This window comes from Bufo bufo, chromosome 8 (genome assembly GCF_905171765.1).
Source record: "Bufo bufo chromosome 8, aBufBuf1.1, whole genome shotgun sequence".
Taxonomy (NCBI): Eukaryota; Metazoa; Chordata; class Amphibia; order Anura; family Bufonidae; genus Bufo; species Bufo bufo.
Genome location: NC_053396.1, coordinates 192816661 through 192840891, shown reverse-complemented (window position 1 = coordinate 192840891; position 24231 = coordinate 192816661). Strand labels below are relative to the sequence as shown.

Here is a 24231-nt window from a genome sequence, read left to right as displayed (position 1 = left end):
TCTCTATCTATATAAGCAATGTTTTAGTGTGTAGTACCTGTGTTACATGTATGTGCTCTATCTATATATAAGCTATGTTTTAGTGTGTAGTACCTGTGTTACATGCATGTGCTCTATCTATATAAGCTATGTTTTAGTGTGTAGTACCTGTGTTACATGTATGTTCTCTATCTATATAAGCCATGTTTTAGTGTGTAGTACCTGTGTTACATGTATGTGCTCTATCTATATAAGCCATGTTTTAGTGTGTAGCACCTGTGTTACATGCATGTGCTCTATCTATATAAGCTATGTTTTAGTGTGTAGCACCTGTGTTACATGTATGTTCTCTATCTATATAAGCCATGTTTTAGTGTGTAGTACCTGTGTTACATGCATGTGCTCTATCTATATAAGCCATGTTTTAGTGTGTAGCACCTGTGATACATGCATGTGCTCTATCTATATAAGCCATGTTTTAGTGTGTAATACCTGTGTTACATGTATGTGCTCTATCTATATAGGCCATGTTTTAGTGTGTAGCTCCTGTGTTACATGTATGTGCTCTATCTATATAAGCTATGTTTTAGTGTGTAGCACCTGTGTTACATGTATGTTCTCTATCTATATAAGCCATGTTTTAGTGTGTAATACCTGTGTTACATGCATGTGCTCTATCTATATAAGCCATGTTTTAGTGTGTAGCACCTGTGTTACATGTATGTTCTCTATCTATATAAGCTATGTTTTAGTGTGTAGTACCTGTGTTACATGTATGTGCTCTATCTATATAAGCTATGTTTTAGTGTGTAGTACCTGTGTTACATGTATGTGCTCTATCTATATAAGCTATGTTTTAGTGTGTAGTACCTGTGTTACATGTATGTTCTCTATCTATATAAGCCATGTTTTAGTGTGTAGTACCTGTGTTACATGTATGTGCTCTATCTATATAAGCCATGTTTTAGTGTGTAGCACCTGTGTTACATGCATGTGCTCTATCTATATAAGCTATGTTTTAGTGTGTAGCACCTGTGTTACATGTATGTTCTCTATCTATATAAGCCATGTTTTAGTGTGTAGTACCTGTGTTACATGCATGTGCTCTATCTATATAAGCCATGTTTTAGTGTGTAGCACCTGTGTTACATGCATGTGCTCTATCTATATAAGCTATGTTTTAGTGTGTAGTACCTGTGTTACATGTATGTTCTCTATCTATATAAGCCATGTTTTAGTGTGTAGTACCTGTGTTACATGCATGTGCTTTATCTATATAAGCTATGTTTTAGTGTGTAGTACCTGTGTTACATGTATGTTCTCTATCTATATAAGCCATGTTTTAGTGTGTAGCTCCTGTGTTACATGCATGTGCTCTATATATATATAAGCTATGTTTTAGTGTGTAGTACCTGTGTTACATGTATGTTCTCTATCTATATAAGCCATGTTTTAGTGTGTAGCACCTGTGTTACATGTATGTGCTCTATCTATCTATATAAGCTATGTTTTAGTGTGTAGTACCTGTGTTACATGTATGTGCTTTATCTATATAAGCTATGTTTTAGTGTGGAGTACCTGTGTTACATGTATGTGCTCTATCTATCTATATAAGCCATGTTTTAGTGTGCAGCACCTGTGTTACATGTATGTGCTTTATCTATATAAGCTATGTTTTAGTGTGCAGCACCTGTGTTTCATGTATGTGCTTTATCTATATAAGCTATGTTTTAGTGTGTAGTACCTGTGTTACATGTATGTTCTCTATCTATATAAGCTATGTTTTAGTGTGTAGTACCTGTGTTACATGTATGTGCTCTATCTATATAAGCTATGTTTTAGTGTGTAGCACCTGTGTTACATGTATGTGCTCTATCTATATATATAAGCTATGTTTTAGTGTGTAGCACCTGTGTTACATGTATGTGCTCTATCTATCTATATAAGCTATGTTTTAGTGTGTAGCACCTGTGTTACATGCATGTGCTCTATATATATATATATATATATATAAGCCATGTTTTAGTGTGTAGTACCTGTGTTACATGTATGTTCTCTATCTATATAAGCTATGTTTTAGTGTGTAGCACCTGTGTTACATGTATGTGCTCTATCTATATATATAAGCTATGTTTTAGTGTGCAGCACCTGTGTTACATGTATGTGCTCTATCTATATAAGCTATGTTTTAGTGTGTAGCTCCTGTGTTACATGTATGGGATCATGCACACACATGTGGCAGGACTGTGTTTTGCTCATGCATGTGCCGGGGCGGCTGTGGGCGGACCCTGCACGTGTGCGATGCCCTGATGTTATGCGGCGCAGTGCTGAGGACTGGCCCCGGGGCCCCGCCTCCCGCCGCAGGCCCCGCCCTCCCTCCTTCCCTGTCACCTCCAGCCTCCCCCACCCTAAACACCCAGACTAACCGAGCGAGGGATTGGACAAGGCGGCTGCCGCGCGGTCCTGCCGGGGGTCGGATGTGCGCCCTTCCTCTGCCTCTCGGGGGGCTGTCAAGGTGTGCGCACTGCCGGGGCGCAGCGCCATGGCCTGGGATAACTAGCCGGGGATTGGAGCTATGGATGGAGCCCTTCTTGCCCTTTGAATGCCCCCTCCGTGCCAGCTGGTTCCTTGAGGCGGGGGCTGCTGCAGAAAGGGCGGCCAGTGCTGGCACCAGGTGGATGGCATGGCGCAGGGAGAGCCCAGCTGAAGGTAGGTGGCCGCACACTGCAGTGCCAGCCCTGTTTTCTGCTCTGTCTCTGGTGATGATGAGGATTGCCTGGCTGTCTCCAGCTTTGGATGGATCTCCATGGACTGTCATTGACAGTCTCTTTCTGGTTCCCTCCAGCTGGGACTGTCTCAGGTCGTCTCTGTCTGTGCTTGGCTGTCTCTGACATTCCCTGCTAGCAATGTCTCGCTGACTCCACGTTTGTCTGTTTCTGATGCTTCTGTCAGGAGGGATGAGTGGTCCTGATTCTACCAGTTATTGATGCAGAACTCCTCCATGGTGCAGAACCTGCTGTAGTCCATAAACATGTCCCTGTCTATGGTCCTGAACCTGTAATAGTCCATGTTCCTGCACCTGTCCATGTTGATGAACCTGTAATAGTCCATGTTCCTGCACCTGTCTATGGTCCTGAACCTGTAACAGACCATATTCCTGCACCTGTCCATGTTGATGAACCTGTAATAGTCCATATTCCTGCACCTGTACATGTTGATGAACCTGTAATAGTCCATGTTCCTGCACCTGTCTATGGTCCTGAACTTGTAACAGACCATATTCCTGCACCTGTCCATGTTGATGAACCTGTAATAGTCCATGTTCCTGCACCTGTCTATGGTCCTGAACCTGTAACAGACCATATTCCTGCACCTGTCCATGTTGATGAACCTGCAATAGTCCATGTTCCTGCACCTGTAATAGACCATATTCCTGCACCTGTCTATGGTCCTGCACCTGTAATAGACCATATTCCTGCACCTGTCCATGGTGTTGATCCTGCAACAGACCATATTCTTGCACCTGCTCATTTTGTTGAACCTGCTGTAGTCCATATTCCTGCACCTGTCCATGGTGCTGGGCCTCCAACAGTCCATATTCCTGCACCTGTTCTTATTAGTCCTTATTGGTGGACCTGCTCCTTTCCACGGTTCTGGACTTCTGAAGTCCATCTAACTGCTCCTGTCCATGGAGCTGACCCTGCTGCAGTCCCATATTACTGCTTCTTTCCATGGTGCTAAACCTGCTCCAGATTACATTACTGCCCCTCTCCACGTTGCTGACCTTGCAACAGTCTGTATCACTGCCCTTCTCCATGTTGCTGGACCTGCTGTAGTCTGTATTACTGGACCTACCTCTGTCCATGGTGCTGGACCTGCCCTAGTCCATATTACTGTCCCAGTCCATGGTGCTGGACCTGCTGTAGTCTATATCACTGGACACCCCTCTGTCCATGGTGCTGGACCTGCCCTAGTCAATATTACTGTCCCAGTCCATGTTGCTGGACCTGCTGTAGTCTATATCACTGGACCTCCCTCTGTCCATGGAGCTGAACCTGCTCTAGTAGATATTACTGGACCTGCTTTTGTCCATATTGCTGAGTCTACTACTGTCCATGGTGCTGAACCTGCTCTAGATCATATTTCTGGACCTGCCCCTGATACTTAACCTGCTCCAGTAGATATTACTGGACCTGCTTTTGTCCATATTGCTGAGTCTACTACTGTCCATGGTGCTGAACCTGCTCTAGATCATATTTCTGGACCTGCCCCTGATACTTAACCTGCTCCAGTAGATATTATTGGACCTGCTTTTGTCCATATTGCTGAGTCTACTACTGTCCATGGTGCTGAACCTGCTATAGATCATATTCCTGGACCTGCCCCTGATACTTAACCTTCTCCAGTAGATATTACTGGACCTGCTTTTGTCCATATTGCTGAACCTACCACTGTTCCTAGTGCTCATTCCTCTTCTCTTAGCTCAGCATGCCCTTATTCATGGTGCTGATCCCTGATCATATTGCTAGGAATACCCCTGTGTATGGCGCCATCTCTCTCTCCATAATGCTGAACATAGTGATGAAAATACCCCTTTCCATCAAGATAAAAGTGTCCATATCCATAATGCTGAAGCGACCCAACGGTGATAAACATGTCCTCCTGATCTTCCACTGAATCAGATTTTGGATGCCTATTACCTACAAGAAGGCAGGATCAGTGTCACCGGGCTAAAAGTCAGCACGTATGTCACATCATATCTTCACATGGCAGGTCATTGACACACAGTGCTACATGGTAACAAGCCTGAAACATACAGTATAATCATCAAATAACGCGTAGACCGTGAGACCTGCCAGGAACAGCTCACACCTCGACCAGCCGAGGCTTAATATTCATCAGCAGCTCTGAGACCGAAATCCATTTATGATTATTATTTGCATACATGTAGCGGCCCTTAGAGGTGACATCCACATATATGCTGCTCCCCTTGAGACATCTCAGCAAAACTGCATCCCACCATCTTATCACCAGTCAGCACTCTGCATCAAACAGCCCAGGAACATGCCTTTTTTTTTCCATTCCCTGATGCATGATACCAGCATTAATCTTCCAGCCTTGACACGTATCAGCAGCACATAAAAAGGACTGGCTAAAAAAACACCGACCAGTATGATCATCTATGTATGACACAAGGATGGATATGCCTTGATCTTCATTAGCTCCCCCGAATACATGATAAAGTCCTCATATATCATGACACGGCGATGTCCTATAGAATTGCATGCAAGATTGTGATGCATCAACCCAGATCTTCTACCTCGTCTGCAGGGTGTTAAGGCATGGGACCATCACCAGTGAGCAAATAGGTGGGAAGCTTACTGCAAATGTGATTACCACAAATGACACTGCCAGAACTTATCTACTGGATCTCATTTGTCTGCACAGAAGGGGTTTAGGCTTGTTTGCTGAGGACCATACCTGGGCTACTAGATGCAGAGTCCTGGAGAAACCATCCAATGCACAGTGCACTGATGGTCACTGATGATGTTCAGCTACTAGATGCTGAAAATGATAACATTTCTAGCAGTGGGTCCGATGTGAATGGGTCAACGGTCAACGGTCTAGAAAATACAGCTAATCCGGTTTGGAGGTTCATTAGAAGCAATGGGCTCATTAACTAGTGATTGAAGTGGGGTCTAAGTTTTGAAAATTTATTGCAAAATGTCCTAAAAGGGGAAAGAGAGTTTCTAATTTTTTCCCTCCATTAATTAATGAGAAAGGAGAGCAACATCAAGGAGCGTGACTTTGGAGGATCTGGTGTATCCATGCATTACTTGGGCAGCCCCTTGATCCCACTGGGGATTACGTAAAGCTTCCCTTTCCCTGTGGTGGGACTGCAGGAATCTGAAGAGGTTACTCCACAGATTGCAGCTGATTGCTGGAGGTCCCTGCGACGGTGTACCCTGGGATCAGCTTATTATCCGGAGACCTGCGCCATTCTCCAAAGTGAACTTTCTTTTTTTAATGTGCTAATAAATACTGCAAAGGGTCCCAGAAAAGTAAAGTTATGAGCACTTGGCATCCATAGTAACTCTATGATGTCTCATACTTATTGGGTGTCTACCTCTCTCTTTTCTTCTGTTTATTCACTTCTCTCTTTCTCTTCTCTTTCCTTTATTCTTAAAGATTCTCTCTCTTCTCTTTAGTCTTCTCTCATTTTTCTCTTCACTACTCTTCTACTCACTACTATTCTATTCTCTCTTTCTTTCTCCTCTCTTCATTTTCTTCTATTTTGTCTGTTCTCTTAATTCTCTTCTCTTACTTTCTGTTTACTCACCCCTCTCTCTCTTTCATCATTATCCTCTTCTCTTTATCCTCTTCTCTTTATCCTCTTCTCTTTATTCCTTTCTCTTCTCTTTATTCACCTCTCATTCTCTTCTCTTTAGTGTCTCTCTCTTCTCTTTTTTCACTTCTTTCTCTTACCTTTCTTTTTAATGAATTCTCTCTCTTTCTCTTTATTCTCCTCTGTTCATTCGCTTCTTTCTGTTTTCTCTTTTACTCTTTATTCTCTTCTATATCTTTCTATTCCTATCATTCTATTCTCTTTCCACCGTATTCTGTCTCTCTCCCTCTCTTTTCTTTTATCTCCATTCTTCTGTCTGTTATATTCTCTTCTCTTTTCATTATTCTCTTGTCTTTTCTATCTTTTGTTCCTTTTATTCTCTTCTATCTCCTCATCTTTTTATTCTCTTTATTTTCTTTTTATCCCCCTCTCTTCTCTTATTTCTATTCTTCTCTTTCCTTTTTATTAGTCTCTCTCTCTCCTCTTTATTCTGTCTCTCTCTATTCTTCCCCCTCCCTTTTCTTCTCTTGTGTCTATTCTTCTCTTTCCTCTTCTCTTTATTCTATTTTCTCTCCTCTCTAGTCTCTCTCTCTTGTCTTCTTATCGCTATTCTCATTATTTATTCTCTTATCTTTTTCTCCTTCCATTATTCTCTTCTTTCTCTCTCTCTCTTCTCTTTCTATTTTGACTCTATCTTGTACATCCTATTATAGATGCCATTTGTTTACCATTCATGTACAAAATTAACTTAGTACAACGGTCCTTCAAGTCATCTGGAGTGTACAAAACGGGAAACCTTAATTAATCTCACGTTTATCTCACTTATCATCAAGTCTTACAACTTTCTGGTTTGTAAATGTCATTAGTACCTTTATGTAACCCATTTGGTATTTTAGGTTCAGTGTTCATTTCCCTAATGAGCTCAGCTGTGAGGTTCTGTTACAAACATTACCATGATGGGGGGGCTTGCTGAAATAATGGCATAGACTTGATGATGATGGTACTGTAGATGGTGACATGGGTTGTCCACTCAATGCCAGATTTGGGTAGAGAATGACACCACAGGGTTGATTAAAAAAAACGTGCACAAAATAAAATGTAGGTGAATTATCCATATCAAACAATCAGGTCTGTGAAATCTATGAGCTGGAGTTTAATTTGTAGGCACAAGTATCTGTTCCAACTTTCCTCTATGATAGTTATTCAAAAATCCCCCAGTAGTGTGTCAAATGGGTTTGCTTTTTGGAATATTTTCACCTTCTGCAGTTTCTTCTGCAATTTAGTGACTGTACCCCTCTATTCTGCTCCCAGCTAGTCAACTGTGAGACCCCTATAAGCTACTTGAAACCACCTACTCCTCTATGTTATCCTTACCCTTGCTCATCCTAGGTTATCCAGTCAATTGCCAGGCCACTATTCATGCTTATAGGGGCATTGTCATAGCAAACATTGATGGCATATCCACAGGAAATATGTCTGACAGATGTTGGTCTTTCCTCTCTCCATCATGGTCAAGCTCACTATGCTGTGCTGTTTCTGTAACTCCTATTAAAGGGAATAGGAGTTACAAAAACAGTGTAGCACAGTGAGTTTGGCTGTTTTAGTAAACCTGACCACCTTTCGTTTCCTAGATATAGCTGCCAGCGAGATCAGGTGAGATGGGAAGGGATAAAGAGAGCTTCATTCTAGACATAGGTTCCAGAGGTGAAACCTCTATCTAAGGTGTATCTTAAGATGAGGTAGGATGTCATCATGAGAGCCCCGTTCTAGAGATAGATGCAGGTTCCAGAGTTGAGGTCCCTATCTAAGACGTATCCTGAGATCAGGTGGGATGTCATCAGAGGAGCCCCATTCTAGACATAGGTGCAGGTTCCAGAGGTGAGGCATCCATCTAAGACGTATCCTGAGATGAGGTGGGATATCATCAAGTGATCCCAATTCTAGAGATAGGTGCAGGTTCCAGAGGTAAGGCCCCCATCTAAGATGTATCCTGAGATGAGGTAGGATGTCATCAGAGGAGCCCTGTTCTCGGGACAGGTGCAGGTTCCAGAGGTAAGGCTCCCATCTTAAACGCATCCTAAAATGAGGTGGGATGTCATCAGAGGAGTCCCATTCTAGACATAGGTGCAGGTTCCAGAGGTGAGGCCCCCATCTAAGACGTATCCTAAGATGAGGTGGGATGTCATCAAGTGATCGCAATTCTAGAGATAGGTGATGGTTCCAGAGGTAAGGCCCCCATCTAAGATGTATCCTGAGCTGAGGTAGGATGTCATCAGAGGAGCCCTGTTCTCGGGACAGATGCAGGTTCCAGAGGTAAGGCTCCCATCTTAAACGCATCCTGAAATGAGGTGGGATGTCATCAGAGGAGCCCCATTCTAGAGATAGGATACGTCTTAGATGGGGGCCTCACCTCTGGAACCTGCACCTAAGATGAGGTGGGATGTCATCAGAGGAGCCCCACTCAAGAGATAGGTGCAGATGAGACCCCCAGCCAAGGCTTCATGCACTGACCATATGTATTTTGCAGTATTCAAATTGCAGATCTGCAAAATACAGATACTAATTGTGCCGCATCTGTCTGCATTATCTTTTCGCGGATTGACGGAACGATCCATGAACATTGTTTGTTCACAAAATGGGGACCACAGACCAAATGAAGTCAATGAGTCCACACAAAAAAATGTGGGCGGCACATGGACCGCATCTGTATTTTGTGGATCTGCGGAATAGATACTGTCATGTGCATGAGTCCAAGGGTGCATCCTGAGCTGAGGTGGGATGTGATCAGAGGAGTCCCTTTCTAGAGATGGTGTGGGTTCCAGAGGTGAGACCTCCATCTTAGGCATATATCCTGAGATAAAAATACCACTTTAAGCTGTAAAACCAGCAGAAGATCTAGACCAAACACAAAGTCAAGAGACACTGCTATTCTGGCCCGATAGGTGAAATGCGTGTTCCAATTTCTTTTTAGGGCATCTTGGAACCCGGTCCTTTACGTTTCTTTCCTATGACTGTATATGGTTCCTGTATCCCATGGCTTTAATGGAGTTTTTTTTTTTTGCAATTTGTTCTAGTAATATGTACACGTCCTTCTAGGTAAGGTTCATTAATTTCCTCTTATGGTGTCGGTAACAGCCCAGTAGCAAATTTGTAGTACCCTGTAATGAATCTTTGTTTTTAGTGCATTGCTGCATATTGTCATCTCTGTACGGTATCACCTTCACCATCTTAAAATAATTGTCATTTTCCATCCATTTACTCTGTAAACAATGAATCGTGTGTCATTTATCTGATGATAAGCCTGAGCACATAATGGTTCTCCATCGGTAATAAGCATGAACTCTGATCCTGCTTTTATTAGGCTTTAATTTTCTGATAATGGTAAGTGCCAATAAGCGGATACAATTGAATGCACATTATGTAGTGATCTCTGATAGGAGACAGCTAGAGCTGATGTATAGTCATTGGTATCAGAGATCTCCCAGTGTTTACTGGAGAGGATCTGGAGGTCTCGGTGACCTGACTAAAGAAGCCGTCTTCTCGTTCCTTATTCTTTATGAAGAACTAGTAATCGCTTCCATGTAGCTGATGTGTACAACTGAACGAGCAGCTGGAGGCTGGACACACGTCTTGCATGGAGGACAGCAGCTTACTATGGTCCTTACAGTGCATGCAATACAGGTCAGGTAGATGCAGGGCTAGAAGGGAGCACAGGCAGTATAGATATAGAGCCGTGTAGCACATGCAGCACAACACATGCAATAAGGGTAGAGAGCAGTATAGTGCATGTAGAGAGCAGTACAAATCATCCTGAGAGGGAGAAGTACCATACATTTAATACAGGTAGAGAGCAGTATAGTACAAGTAGAGAGCAGTATAGTGCATGAAGAGAGCAGTACAATTCATCCCGAGAGGGAGAAGTACCATACATTTAATACAGGTAGAGAGCAGTATAGTACAAGTAGAGAGCAGTATAGTGCATGAAGAGAGCAGTACAATTCATCCCGAGAGGGAGAAGTACCATACATTTAATACAGGTAGAGAGCTTTATAGTACAAGTAGAGAGCAGTATAGTGCATGTAGAGAGCAGTACAGTACATGTAGTACTGGTAGGGAGCAGTGTAGTACAGGTAGAGAGCAGTACAGTGCAGTACATGTAGTACAGATACAGAGCAGTACAACGCAGTACATGTAGTACTGGTAGGGAGCAGTAAAGTACAGGTAGTACAAGTGAGGAGCAGTACAGTACATTTAATACAGGTAGAGAGCAGTACAGTGCGGTACATGTAGTACAGATACAGAGCAGTACAACACAGTACATGTAGTACTGGTAGGGAGCAGTGTAGTACAGGTAGTACAAGTGAGGAGCAGTACAGTACATTTAGTACAGGTAGAGAGCAGTACAGTGCAGTACATGTAGTACTGGTAGGGAGCAGTGTAGTACAGGTGGAGAGAAGTACAGTGCAGTACATTTAGTACAGGTAGAGAGAAGTACAGTGGAGTACATGAAGTACAGTTAGAGAGCAGTACAGTGCAGTACATGTAGTACAGGTAGAGAGCAGTAGAGTGCAGTACATGTAGTACAGGTAGAGAGCAGTAGAGTGCAGTACATGTAGAGATCAGTACAACGCACTACATGTAGTACTGATAGGGAGCAGTACAGTGCAACACATGTAGTATAAGTAAAGAGCAGTACATGTACTGGCAGAAAGCAGTACAGTGCAGCACATGTAGTACAGGTAGAGAGCAGTACAGTGCAGTACATGTAGTACAGGTAGAGAGCAGTACAGGGCAGTACCTGTAGTACTGGCAGAGAGCAGTACAGTGTAACACATGTAGTACAGGTAGAGAGCAGTACAGTGCAGTACATGTAGTACAGGTAGAGAGCAGTACAGTGCAGCACATGTAGTACAGGTAGAGAGCAGTACATGTAGTACTGGTAGAGAGCAGTACAGTGCAGTACATGTCGTACCGGCAGAGAGCAGTACAGTGCAGTACTTGTACTGGCAGAGAGCAGTACAGTGCAGTACATGTAGTACAGGTAGAGAGCAGTACAGTGCAGTACATGTAGTACTGGCAGAGAGCAGTACAGTGCAACACATGTAGTACAGGTAGAGAGCAGTACATGTTGTACTGGCAGAGAGCAGTACAGTGCAGCACATGTAGTACAGGTAGAGAGCAGTACAGTGGAGTACATGTAGTACAGGTAGAGAGCAGTACATGTAGTACTGGCAGAGAGCAGTACAGTGCAGTACTTGTACTGGCAGAGAGTAGTACAGTGCAGTACATGTAGTACAGGTAGAGAGCAGTACAGTGCAGTACATGTAGTACTGGCAGAGAGCAGTACAGTGTAGTACATGTAGTGCAGATAGAGATCAGTACAATGCAGTATATGTAGTACTGGCAGAGAGCAGCACAGTACAACACATGTAGTACAGGTAGAGAGCAGTACAATGCAGTTCATGTAGTACAGGTAGGGAGCAGTACAGTGCAGTACATGTAGTACGGGTAGGGAACAGTACAGTGCAGTACATGTAGTACAGATAGAGAGCAGTACAATGCAGTATATGTAGTACTGGCAGAGAGCAGTACAGTGCAACACATGTAGTACAGGTAGAGAGCAGTACAGTGCAGTACATGTAGTACAGGTAGAGAGCAGTACAATGCAGTATATCTTGTACTGGCAGAGAGCAATACAGTGCAAGACATGTAGTACAGGTAGAGAGCAGTACAGTGCAGTACATGTAGTACTAGCAGAGAGCAGTACACTGCAACACATGTAGTACAGGTAGAGAGCAGTACATGTAGTACAGGTAGAGAGCAGTACAGTGCAGTACATGCAGTACTGGCAGAGAGCAGTACAGTGCAACACATGTAGTACAGGTAGAGAGCAGTACAGTGCAGTACATGTAGTACTGGCAGAGAGCAGTACAGTGCAGTACATGTAGTACAGGTAGAGAGCAGTACAGTGCAGTACATGTAGTACTGGCAGAGAGCAGTACAGTGCAACACATGTAGTACAGGTAGAGAGTAGTACAGTGCAGTAACATGTAGTAGTGGCAGAGAGCAGTACAGTGCAGTACATGTAGTACTGGCAGAGAGCAGTACAGTGCAACACATGTAGTACAGGTAGAGAGCAGTACAGTGCAGTACATGTAGTACTGGCAGAGAGCAGTACAGTGCAGTACATGTAGTACAGGCAGAGAGCAGTACAGTGCAGTACATGTAGTACAGGTAGAGAGCAGTACAGTGCAACACATGTAGTACAGGTAGAGAGCAGTACAGTGCAGTACATGTAGTACAGGTAGAGAGCAGTACAGTGCAGTACATGTAGTACAGGTAGAGAGCAGTACAGTGCAGTACATGTAGTACTGGCAGAGAGCAGTACAGTGCAGTACATGTAGTACTGGCTGATAACGCTGCATATAACAACATACTGAAGATTGGCCCCACTAGACAGCCAATCATTGTCTCCAGTTGCCTCTAATGTGATCTGCTCTTTATTATAACCAATCACGGGCATTTTTCCCATGAAATAATCCGGTGATTGTGTGAAGGTTCCATAGGGTCAGCAGAAATCCAGAATTTTGGTCTCTGGATATGCCAAAGAACAAAATAAACTCTGAATCATACCCCATCCACATAATTCTCCTCATAAACTAAGTGGATCTGAAAGTGAAATTAATATGTAGTGAAACAAATGCAGCACAATTTTCCTTTCATTATAGAAGTAATCTGAAACCCAGCCTTGCTACTTTTGCAGACAAGCTCCTTTGAGTTCTCCCTTTAAACCACAATTACCATGCATATGAGATTTGTGTATGGATAATGAGCTTGTTTAATGGGAGCAAGCACTTTTTATGAGAACATACCCATAAAAGCAGTCACAAACAAACGCATATAAACATTGTTCTATCCTGGTTCTTCACAAATGGCTGCCCTATTGTCTTGTTATCCTGATGCAGATGAAATGTGTCCTTTTTTTGTTTTTCAATTCATGGGAAACATCATCAATTAGAAGAAGTAAATTAATTGTGAATCATCTCATAAGACATAATGTCTGGTTCCAAAGTCACCTCCAAATGGGATTGCCTTCTACCGAACTTTTGGGGCCATTTATCATGTTAGAGCCTGGGTCTACCAAAGGATCTTCTGGTGCTCTGATGGACCAGTCTTCTTGAAGAACAATGTTTGGAAGATCATACATTAGGAGGAACTTTTCTTAGAGAATCATAAGAAGATATCCTTTATTATAAAAGAAAATGCAGGCAAGGCAGGTAGATGAGGTCCCTTGGGTGACAGAGTCCCCTCTGGCTTTTTTTTTTACCCTGGGCTTGTTTTACATGTTTCACCTGTTATCTGTAGACCAGGGGGTGTTGATCCATCCTGTAGACCACTAGTGGAAATACAGATGCAGCAGAGTTAACAGTCACAGTCATAACACAATAACCAGATGTGAAAACTCATCAAGTGTGACTGTTAATTCTACTCCGTATATATTCTGTGATACTTCCTTAACTGTTTCTGGACTGCCTGTTGATTATAAACGTCCATGTGGTCTGAACTTATCTGTGCAAGGACGTTTATGAATGTCCTTGCAGCGTAAGCAGCTGATCATCCGGCTCCCCCACAGAGAAGTAAGGGACTTTTTTGAAACCTCCATCTCTGTCTACGTAGCACTCAATGAGTGCTGGGTATACAGATCGTGAAGCAACACCTACTTGATCAATGGGTTCCTGTGGGTTCCTGAGCAGACCCAGATCAGCTCTGCAGTGAGAAATGACTTAGCAAAAACTCTCTGGGGGCTGTATTTGTCAAGTAACTGGGGCTAATATGGCAGCAATAAAAATAAAAAAAAGTATATTTACAATGTTAAATACCCTTTAAAAGTCTATGGGCAAAATAAAGGCAAAATAACATAAAAAAAAATAATAATATAAAGAACGCAGCCACACCACTGCTTCTAATGATCAATACCCCCCCTTTTTTCACAACCATTATGGAAAGATGTTGACATAATTTTAAATTAGCTTTTTAGTTGCACTTTGTGTTATTAAAAAAAAATTATAAATTCCGGGCTATAAAAACGTAAAACAAAAAAATAAAAAGCTCCATGTATGAGCATAAAAAAGCACAAAAAAATTGTCGCAGAACCAAACGGAAACAAAAAAAAGTTATGGCTTTCAGAGACTCATGTACTAAAAAAATTGAAAAGGTGTCTGGTCAGGAAGGGTGGGGCGGGTAAATGGCCCGGTCTTGAACTAGTTAATAATGGTACATTGCCTTTGCGGGGTATGACTGATGGATTTATTCTGTTGCAATAAAAAGCACAACTTTACAATTGAGACATATAATTAAGTAAATGCCTGGCTTTCCCTTATTACATTAGACCTGCAGCTCCCAGGTAGGACTGAAACATCTTGACAGCCACGCGTTGGAGACCTCTGCATTAGAGCCTGACCCTCGTTCATCATGTTACCCTACACAAGACCGTTGCTTCAGTTCTAAAGGAGCGACACAATACACAAGTCTATGGAAAGGAAAAATAGATACAAGCAATTACATCTTCATTGCATAATCTCCTGTCACACACATTACACTGACCCAGTCGCCTCTTTCCTAATTATATTATTTGTCTTCTTCATTTGGCTGGCATCATAGGCTGAGACATGACAGAGAAGACCTGCCTGCATCATGGGGTCTCGGCCTGCTCCTATGACTTTGGTATAATAACCCAGCTCTCATGACAGTGATCAGAGACCATAATTGTGGCATTCCCCCTTATGTGACAACATTTCCAGGAATTATAAGTTCCTGGGTTGCCCTCTGGTGTCTTCATTGGCATATTTATTATCTTAGCCTTCTACACAGAATGTAGACATTGCCTTATAATGAGTTGTTATCTGCTGTGCTCGGTACTGCGGTCCAAGTCCATCCACTGTGCCTGAGCAACCCTCCATAGAGCACCATTACCCCTTGATTCTATCATCAATGAGGGCCATGGTGGTCACCATCGAAGGACTATCCATGTTGACTAAGAAAGATCTATGAAGCCATACATCTCACATGTCGGTTCCCCATCCAAATGTATGTATCATATATACTGTATGGTCTATGAGGGCAACCTAAAGCTCGTTGTAAGAAAGTTCATATTTTTCATAGAGGTCCATATTCTTCAATGGCTTCTCATCGAGTAATTGGCCAAATGTAGAAACGTGCACCCAGTAAAAAGCAATAAATAATGAGATAATGAACATACTGGGAGCTCATAAATGACACTCTCTGAGCAATGGAGTTGATTTTATATTTCAGATCTATAGATAGTTTCCAACATAGAGACAAGAATAAGTGGGATCAAAAAGAGGGACTGTCCCTACAAAGTTGGTTGGCATTGGTGGCCATGTGAATAGTCAAAATTAGTTATTGATATAATATGGTATAATATGATGCCATATCCTTCTCATCATTCATGGAGACCCTTCTAAAAATGGCAGTCTACTAAAATGATTCTGCTCTTTACTGCCAAGATCCTGTTGGACGTAGAGGGCTTAGGGAACTTCATGGTGTCAGGGTGTTCAGATTGGCTCAGGGCAGTTTTTTCCAGCCAGAGCCAACGGTATACATTCAATGTAGGTCTGTGCTATATACTAAATAGTGCATAGGTGTGATAGGTAGACATTGTGTTGCAAAAAGTCTCCTAACCATAGGTTAGTCCCGAGACATTGGCTACGACCGAACTTCTGTATCAATCTATAGGATGCCTCTCGTGAAAGTGACATACCTATGGATGAGGCACTTATCATGAGACATCAATGGCTGGGATGCCATTCTTCTGGTTGAGAAAAGCTGTTGTACACAGGAATGTACTGTAGATAGAGAGGAGTTGATGAGGCATGTGTCCCAGTTTTAGGCGCCAGGGAAAACACCAAAGTATTTAAATACAGGACTAGTCCAAAACGGAATATTTGACCCCAGTGAAGAAAATCCTGGCTCCGACTGCATCAGGAGCTTCAGTAACAAATAACAGTGCGCTGCATGTGTTCCTTTCCCCATCAAAATGATGGACACCATGTTGGAACCCAACCGACTCCATTGCTCCTCGTTTCAAGCAACATTACTGTGTTGTGGGTTCCATTTATGACGGAAACCACAATGCAGATGTGAGCAGAGCCTTATAGAAGTAGCTGAGGCTTAATTTTATAAACCTTCAGACGTTTTTTCCATTTTCATTTTGGTAATGCCAGTGTCCCCATCATATCCACTAGTCTTCCCACTGTCTTATAGCAAGCAAGGACAGGTCATCATCTTGAGATCTCCATGTCTGGCTAGAGCCTTCGTTGCCCATCACAATATTTGTAGATGTAGAAAATATCTCAGGCTGGAAATATCTGTAAACACATTCTTATGTATTTGCTCCTTAGGTAAATAATATTCACATAAAGAAACAAGTCAAGACAAAACTGTTTTGTCTGTGCAAACAGCAGGAAATGCCGCTGACGTATGTTCAAGAATGAAAAGAAAATGCAGATTACTGACATTTTGTGCCAGAATTGGCCATTTTATAAACCATTGTGAATTTGCAGTGACAAATGCTGGAACACTGGGGGATGCGCTCAAATGGGCTCTCAGCATATGTCCCATGATCATGGAGTTTGTATCATATCCATAGATTAAGTACCGCATGGCTATCCCAAACACACAAAGCCATCTGCTGTATTGCTCTTGTCTATCAGCTCCCACAACATCTGTCCTCACTTTATCCTACTCGCTGCTCCTTTCTAAGATAAATTCTTATATTCGAGGAAGGTGGCAGTGAACCTAAAGATATTTTCTAAAATAGCTGATGCACAGTGTAAATCCTTAGATCCCATACACAAGATGTAATTTGACTAGATGAACCTGCTCAGCAGCAAAATGTCCCCCGAGCTTTAACTAAAATAGTTGAAGCTATGGTAAGTTGAATAATTGCATTGCCAAGTGTCCTGGTCATGTCTTTTCTTCATCAGTTGATCTTTCGTTGCCTTCCCTACTGAGAGAGTTGTCATTTCTAATATGTCCTGTTGAAACCATGATGTCATCTTAATACTGACTTGCTTTGAGGAACTTGTACCATATCTTTAGGTAGTGTAATAGGAAGCTATCCCATACATTCATACTGAAATCAGGTAGTACTGATCTTCACAACACAGAAATACATGAGGTCTCTTGACTTTGGCCACTCATATTGAAAAATTGGGCTCTCTGAGGTTAAGGTCTTTGACTCTTCTGTATTTTTATACTGACCTTCAGAATGAGAAATATATGATGTTTCTTGACCATTTATATTAAGGATTGGTAGAAGGAACCTTCTGTCTCTTCTGTCAAGGTCCTTGACTCTGCTGTATTTTCATATTGACCTTTGCTTTGACAATATATGAGTTTTTTTGGTCTTTACCACTCATAGTTAGTGATGATGCAGGGGGCCTTCTGTGTCACATTAGGTTTACAACCTTGAATCTTCTGTATTTTCATATTAATTTCCACAATCAGAAATATATGAGGTATCTTGACCTTGACCACTCATACGGAGGATTGTTACAAGGAACTTTCTATGTCACATGAGGCTCAGAACCTTGAATCTTCTGTATTTTCATATTGACCTCCACAATAAGAAATACAGGAGGTATCTTGACTTTGATCACCAATATTAGAGACTGGCAGAAGGGATTGTCTGTGTCCCATGAGGTTCAGAACTTTGACTTTTCTGTATTGTCATACTGACCTGCACAATAAGAAATACATGATGTCTCTTGACCTTGACTACTCATATTGAAGACTGGTAGAAGGGATCTTATGTGACCTATGAGGTTCGGAACCTTGACTCTTCAGTATTTTCATACTAACCATCACAGTGGGAAATGTATGATGTTTCTTGACCACTCATATTGAGAACTGATAGAAGGAAACTTCTGTGTCTCTTGAGGTTAAGATCCTTGACACTTCTATATTTTCCTACCGACCTTCACAATGAGAAATACATAATGTTTCTTAGCCTAGACCACTCATATTGAGGGCTGATGCATGGAACCTTGTTTGTCCCATGAGGTTCAGGACCTTGAATCTTCTGAATTTGCACACTGACATTCACAATGAGAAATATATTACCTCTCTTGACCACTCATAATGAGGATTGTTACAAGGAACATTCTGTTTACCATGAGGTTTAGAACCTTCACTGTTCTGTATTTGTATACTGATCATCACAATGAAAAATATATGATATTTCTTTACCATTCATATTGATTTTCATACCATCCTTCACGGTGAGAAATACATGAGGTTTGTTGGCCTTGATCACTCATATTAAGGGATATTTCCTTCAAACTGTATGAAATAAATGCATGTTCTTGCAGCATTCTCACTCTCTTTCCTAAAAACTTTAACCACAGCACTCCAATTTATAATGCAACCTTAGTGCCTCCAATGATAATGCTACTACAGTGCCCCTAAAGTGCCCTCATCAGCAATGCCACCAGTGCACCCATTTAGAGTGCCTTCAGATTATCTCCTTTACAATGCCACCTAAAATGAGAATGCAATCGCTGTAGGAGACTCCTCTCCATGGTTGGACTCTAGGCAAAGCAACAGAAGAAAGATCTGTATTTCCAACAATGATGTAAGTTCATTTGCACTAGTGTCTGTCAATACATGAGTACTGCACCCCTCTCCGTTCATCAGCAATTGATCCAATTACCATTGATCTACTCAGCACCACCAGTGATTATCCTATCAATCCCGATACACCTGTTGCTGACCCCTAGTTTAAAATCTTGATTTACCAATATTTTCATGTTGACCTCCGTAGTGAGAAATTGTGACTGTTTCTTCTCTCTTTGACCTACAGTCCATTGCAAGGAACCTGCCATGTACCTTCACAATGATCTCAAATGTAAGGATTATGCCGCTTAATTCAGAGTTTTCACAAGAGGATCTTACATTGCTCACATTCTTTATTGCCCCAGATTAAGAAAAGTCTACCGTGTGCTTATCTACTTTGATCTCTTCATTGAGGAACCTGTCCTGTCCAGCCATCTAATCCTGTTGATTTAGAATTTGTGTACTCATTAAATCTAACCATTCAGTAAAGTGTCCATGTTAGAGATGACCAAATTTCTTGACATTTGTTTTGTGTCCTGTTTGTCAAATTTTTCTAATAATTTGATTCAGGTCCAAATCCATTTTACCCGAATCACGTATGCTCCAATGAAAATATATAACACTCTAAGGTCTTCTAGGATAAGTGAGATATAAACGAAAGTGAGTGAGACATGCCAGCCAGTTCTCCTGGCATTAGGCCATCCTTCATATAAGATAGGGCCAGGGGCTATCCATAGTATTTAGTATATTGGGCAGACTAGATGGGCCAAATGGTTCTTATCTGCCGACACATTCTATGTTTCTATGTTTTAAAGGTCAAAGAGTACTGAGTGTCTCAAGACAAAATTGCCCTGGTTAGCTGAGTGGCCTTGGGGAGGGGGGGGGGGGGGTGCTCATTATCATTAGGGAGACCACCTAGTATGCATGAGGAGTACTGCAGTTTCTCTTTTTCTCTCTCCCTCTCTAATTCTCCCAAAATGAATCATAAGAAATTTGGGTCCGTTAGAATCTGAATTTTTGGGAAATTTGTGATGAATTTCGAATCAGTAGAATTGATTTGCTCATTTCTAGTCCACATAGCTTCATCTCTGCATGATAAATCTGTCCTCACCATCTCTTCCATCCATCTCTTCTGTCGGTCGGCTATGGAATATATCCACTTACATCTGCTGTGTTCATACATGATCGGAGCCATCTACTGTAGAAGTTCTCACTTTGAGAAACCTGTAACATTCCTTCACATGTGTGCGAAGAAGCATTTGTGAACTTGTAGGATCTACTCAAAAGGGCCCTAAAACCTTGTGAGATATTCATAGATATGTATAACCTGTCACACAACGTGGCGAGGAACCTGCATTGTCATTCATTATATGCAAAGCAGTCTCAGGAATGGTCCATAAAGCTTCTTATCACCTGGATAATATGGGTTGTAAGGTCTATTAATCCTTGATGATTATGTCGTTCATTCTTGTGATTATTTATAGGATTTACAGTATGAGGCTAATCATCTCCAAGACATGGACAAACAGTTGCGCCACTAAACAGCTGCATGGTGGATGAAGGGTTACAATATATGTCTTGGTGTCTCAGTTCTTGCCGAGATACTTGGTTCTTAGGGTCCCAGAAACATGTAACGGGGTAAGGGTCTGTGTGTTGTTGCTGGGATTTCCTCTAATCTCTGATGTGATGTATCCTCATGTTTGCTTCTCAGGAGTTGTCGGCATGTGGTAAGTTTGCGGTTGACGCTTTGATGGTGGATGTGTCTGATGATGAAAGGAAGATGCTTCAGTAGAGTATTCGCTGGGGGGAGTGGGTCACTTGAAAAGCAGAATTTAGAGGGTCCTTTGCCTTCATTTAACTTTAATAAGAGAATAAATGGGTACTTTAACCCATCAATGGCAGGTTCAGGTAGTGCGATATACCAGAATATTCACCGGCGGAGCTTATGTCACTTGACTCTTCTGAAATATTGAAGCAGCAGTCAATATTTGGGCTCACTTTGCCATGTGGGCACTACATGTTACCTGCAGATTTACATAGGTGTGCAGGTACAACAAATGCATTATGGTACTTTAATTCAGTGAGTTACCTAATGAAGCAAATATAGCTCACGTTGAAGTGAACACCTTCAGACTACCCAGTGTTTCCAAAGTGTTTTTTTACCGGTCATAGCTTTTTATTTTTCCCTTAGGCTAATTTCACACAAGCAAGTTTTCTGCCCGGATGCATTCCGTTTCGCCAACAGACAGCATCCAGACTGAACCCTGACCCGTTCATTTCAAAGGCTGTATGCATTGTTTATCACAAATCATCGGTCCGTTCTGGAAAAATCTTCATTCATTTCATGCAGGACTGATCCATTCAAATCAATGGGTCACTGCAAAAACTGATGGGATGTGCACAGCATCTGAAAGCAGTCTGCTTTTCATGGGTGGTTTGTAGGAGATGCTGTGGGATATTCTTCAGTTTTTCTTCACGTGCATAAAAAACGGATCTGAAACAGACGCAATCAGGACGTAAAAAAACTGAAACATGAAACTGATTCAATTTCCATACAAAACTTTCACTGAGCAGACCCTGACACATTCTGAATGGCTCACGTGAAAAAGGCCTTAGGGTCTATTCAGTTTTGGAGCTGATTTTGATGCATTTTATGCATCAGAAGTAGCGCCAAAAATGACTCAATGACTTGCTTTCATACCGCACTGGAAAAAAGAAGCAACATGCCCTTTCTTGGTGCGGAATCCTATTCCAATCAATGGGAAGCGGCAAAATTTGTTTGCTTGTCTTCTTGAGTGGTTTTTGGCACCCTCGAGCAAACCTCAAGCAGTTTTGAAATCATGTATAATAAAATGTGCATGATAAAAACACACAAAAAACGCACAAAGAACACACCTAAAAAAAGTTTCAAAATCAGCATGGATTCCGCGCCAAATTTTTTGGGCCAGATTTTCTAAATCCTTCGAGTGAACATAACCTTAGGGTGCACCTAGCCCCGTTGTTTATCTTCCAGCCATTCTAAAAGTTCTGGGACATGTACACAAGAGAGCGCGCTGGCATGGGCCAATTCGATGCCCACATTTCTGCTATGAGATCGCACATACACAAGCACGAACCTGCCCATTTTTCTGCAAATCCATATTAATTAGAATATGGCTTCTAACGTAGCTTCAGTTTATAAAATATGACGGGCTTTTGCATGTCAGAAAGATCCCAGTTCATACGTGACGCAGACCTCAGACAGCATGCAAGACATTGTTTTCTACGTGTGCAGAGCATTGACATTCACTAATATCCTAATTTAATCGTAATTACCCTGGGTGGGACTAAATCATCACATGACTGTGCACACCTGCCACACAACGCCAATTTGGGACTAGGTGATTGACACGTACAGAAAGCATACGACTGGTATAAACTGTCCCATGGAGACCCTCACAATGTTCTTTCCATCTTCAGAATGAGTCAGTGAAGCGTTCTGTGGATGCACTTTGAATGAGCCTAGTGAGGATAATCTATTTCTTCACGTTTCGGGAAGTGTCCTAGTTTACCCTAAACTGGGAAATCCACCTTTATGTCTTATTGACTGAACAACATGTAAGACGTCGACTTGTGTCCCTATAGACATCACCTGGCCCTATCTAGCTTCAGTGTTATATGCGCTACCTTCCGAGGTGACCATGTCATATAGGACAGGTTAAGCTGTGCCACCAGAGAAACAGAGGATCCTATGGACTCCTACGATTTATCCAGAGAGAAATTTAAGTCCTGGGGGGGGAGAGAAACCCACCTGTAATACTTCTTTGAGTGAGACATGCGAGCCAGTTCTCCTTCCAAAAGGATATCAAGATAAAATTTTCTTTGGTTAACTGAATGTCCTTGGGGGTGATCATTCTCATTAGAGAGACCACCTAGTATGCATGATTATTGAAGTCTCGCTTTCTCTCTCTCTTCCTCTCTCATTCTCTAAAAACGAATCACAAGAAATTCAGGTTCATTAGAATCTAAAATTTTTTTGAAATTCGGGATGAATTCTGAATCTATAGAACTAATTCGCTTATCCCTAATTTGTAGCCTCATCTCCATGTGATAAATCTGTCCTCACCATCTCTTCCATCCATCTTTTCTGTTGGCTGTGTGACATATCCACCTACATCTGATGTGTTCATGCATGATCGGTGCCAGCTACTGTACAAGTTCTCACTTTGAGAAACGTGTAACATTCCTTCCCGTGGGTGCAAAGAACCATTCGTGAAACCAGCCCTTAAACCTGGTAAGATATTCATAGATCTGGATAAACTGTCACACAACGTGACGAGGAACCTGAATTGTCATTTGTTATATGCAGAGTAGTCTCAGGGATGGTTTACCTGGCCCTGTTATCTAATTTGACCATTATATATGCTACCTCCCAAGGTGACCGCGTCATATAGGTCGGGTTAGGCTGTGCCACCAGAGAAACAGAGGATCCTATGGCGGACCTGTGTGAATGGAGAGTATGTGTTCATGATACAATAATGTACCCCAGAAGATCCAGCAGTAGACAACACCTTTTGGAGGTGTCTTTAGAGACAATCACTTGTTACTAAGGTCTATTTCTTATATGATGTATCTTTACAGGGGATATCCAGTTGTTTAATATTGATGAGCTATCCTCAAGATAGGGTCTATTTCTTGGATTCAAAACCTATTGAACTTTATCGATAATATAGGAGTTGGGCCTCTACAATAATTTCCTCTGGAAAGCGCCAGGATTAAAATCCCAGAAAACCCTTTAATATTCTGTGTCAATGTCATAGTATCATGTAGTTTCCTGTATATTCACGCTTCCATCCAGAGCTTTGCACAGGCTTAGTACGCCTCACAACTGATGGTTTGCTACAATTGTATCCAGTTTACAAAAACCTCTATGAACTAAATAGACGTGCAGAAGGACAAATCTCATACTTGTCCTGATAATTTGCTGCCATGTATCAGGGCAAATAAATTGTATAAATCCAGGTTTTGGACTGTTTAAATGCTAAGGAAACTGTTAACATGACAAAACTTATGGGATTAGTAACTTTGAGTAAAAAAAAAGTTTCTGTTTGCAGCCTGCTTCAGACTTTTCTCATGTGGACGTGTCCCCCCCATTAATACATGCAGGATCTGTGTGTCCAGGATGCTGCTGTCTTCCCTCTGCCTTTTGCATGCTCTCCACACTCTGATCTGCCGTCTACAACCTCTTGTTGCTTCCTCTAAAACCCTATTTAGAAAGTTGATTAATTTTG

General features: G+C 41.9%; 1 protein-coding gene across 1 annotated transcript in view; it reads left to right on the top strand.

Annotated features, from left to right (window-relative positions):
- Positions 1–2601: 2601 nt before the first annotated feature.
- Positions 2602–24231, top strand: part of LRFN1 (leucine rich repeat and fibronectin type III domain containing 1) — a 209339-nt gene continuing 187709 nt past the window's right edge. The window contains exon 1 of the mRNA XM_040404862.1: positions 2602–2688. The gene's annotated coding sequence lies outside the window, so the exon portion shown is untranslated. The remainder of the gene's footprint in view (positions 2689–24231) is intronic.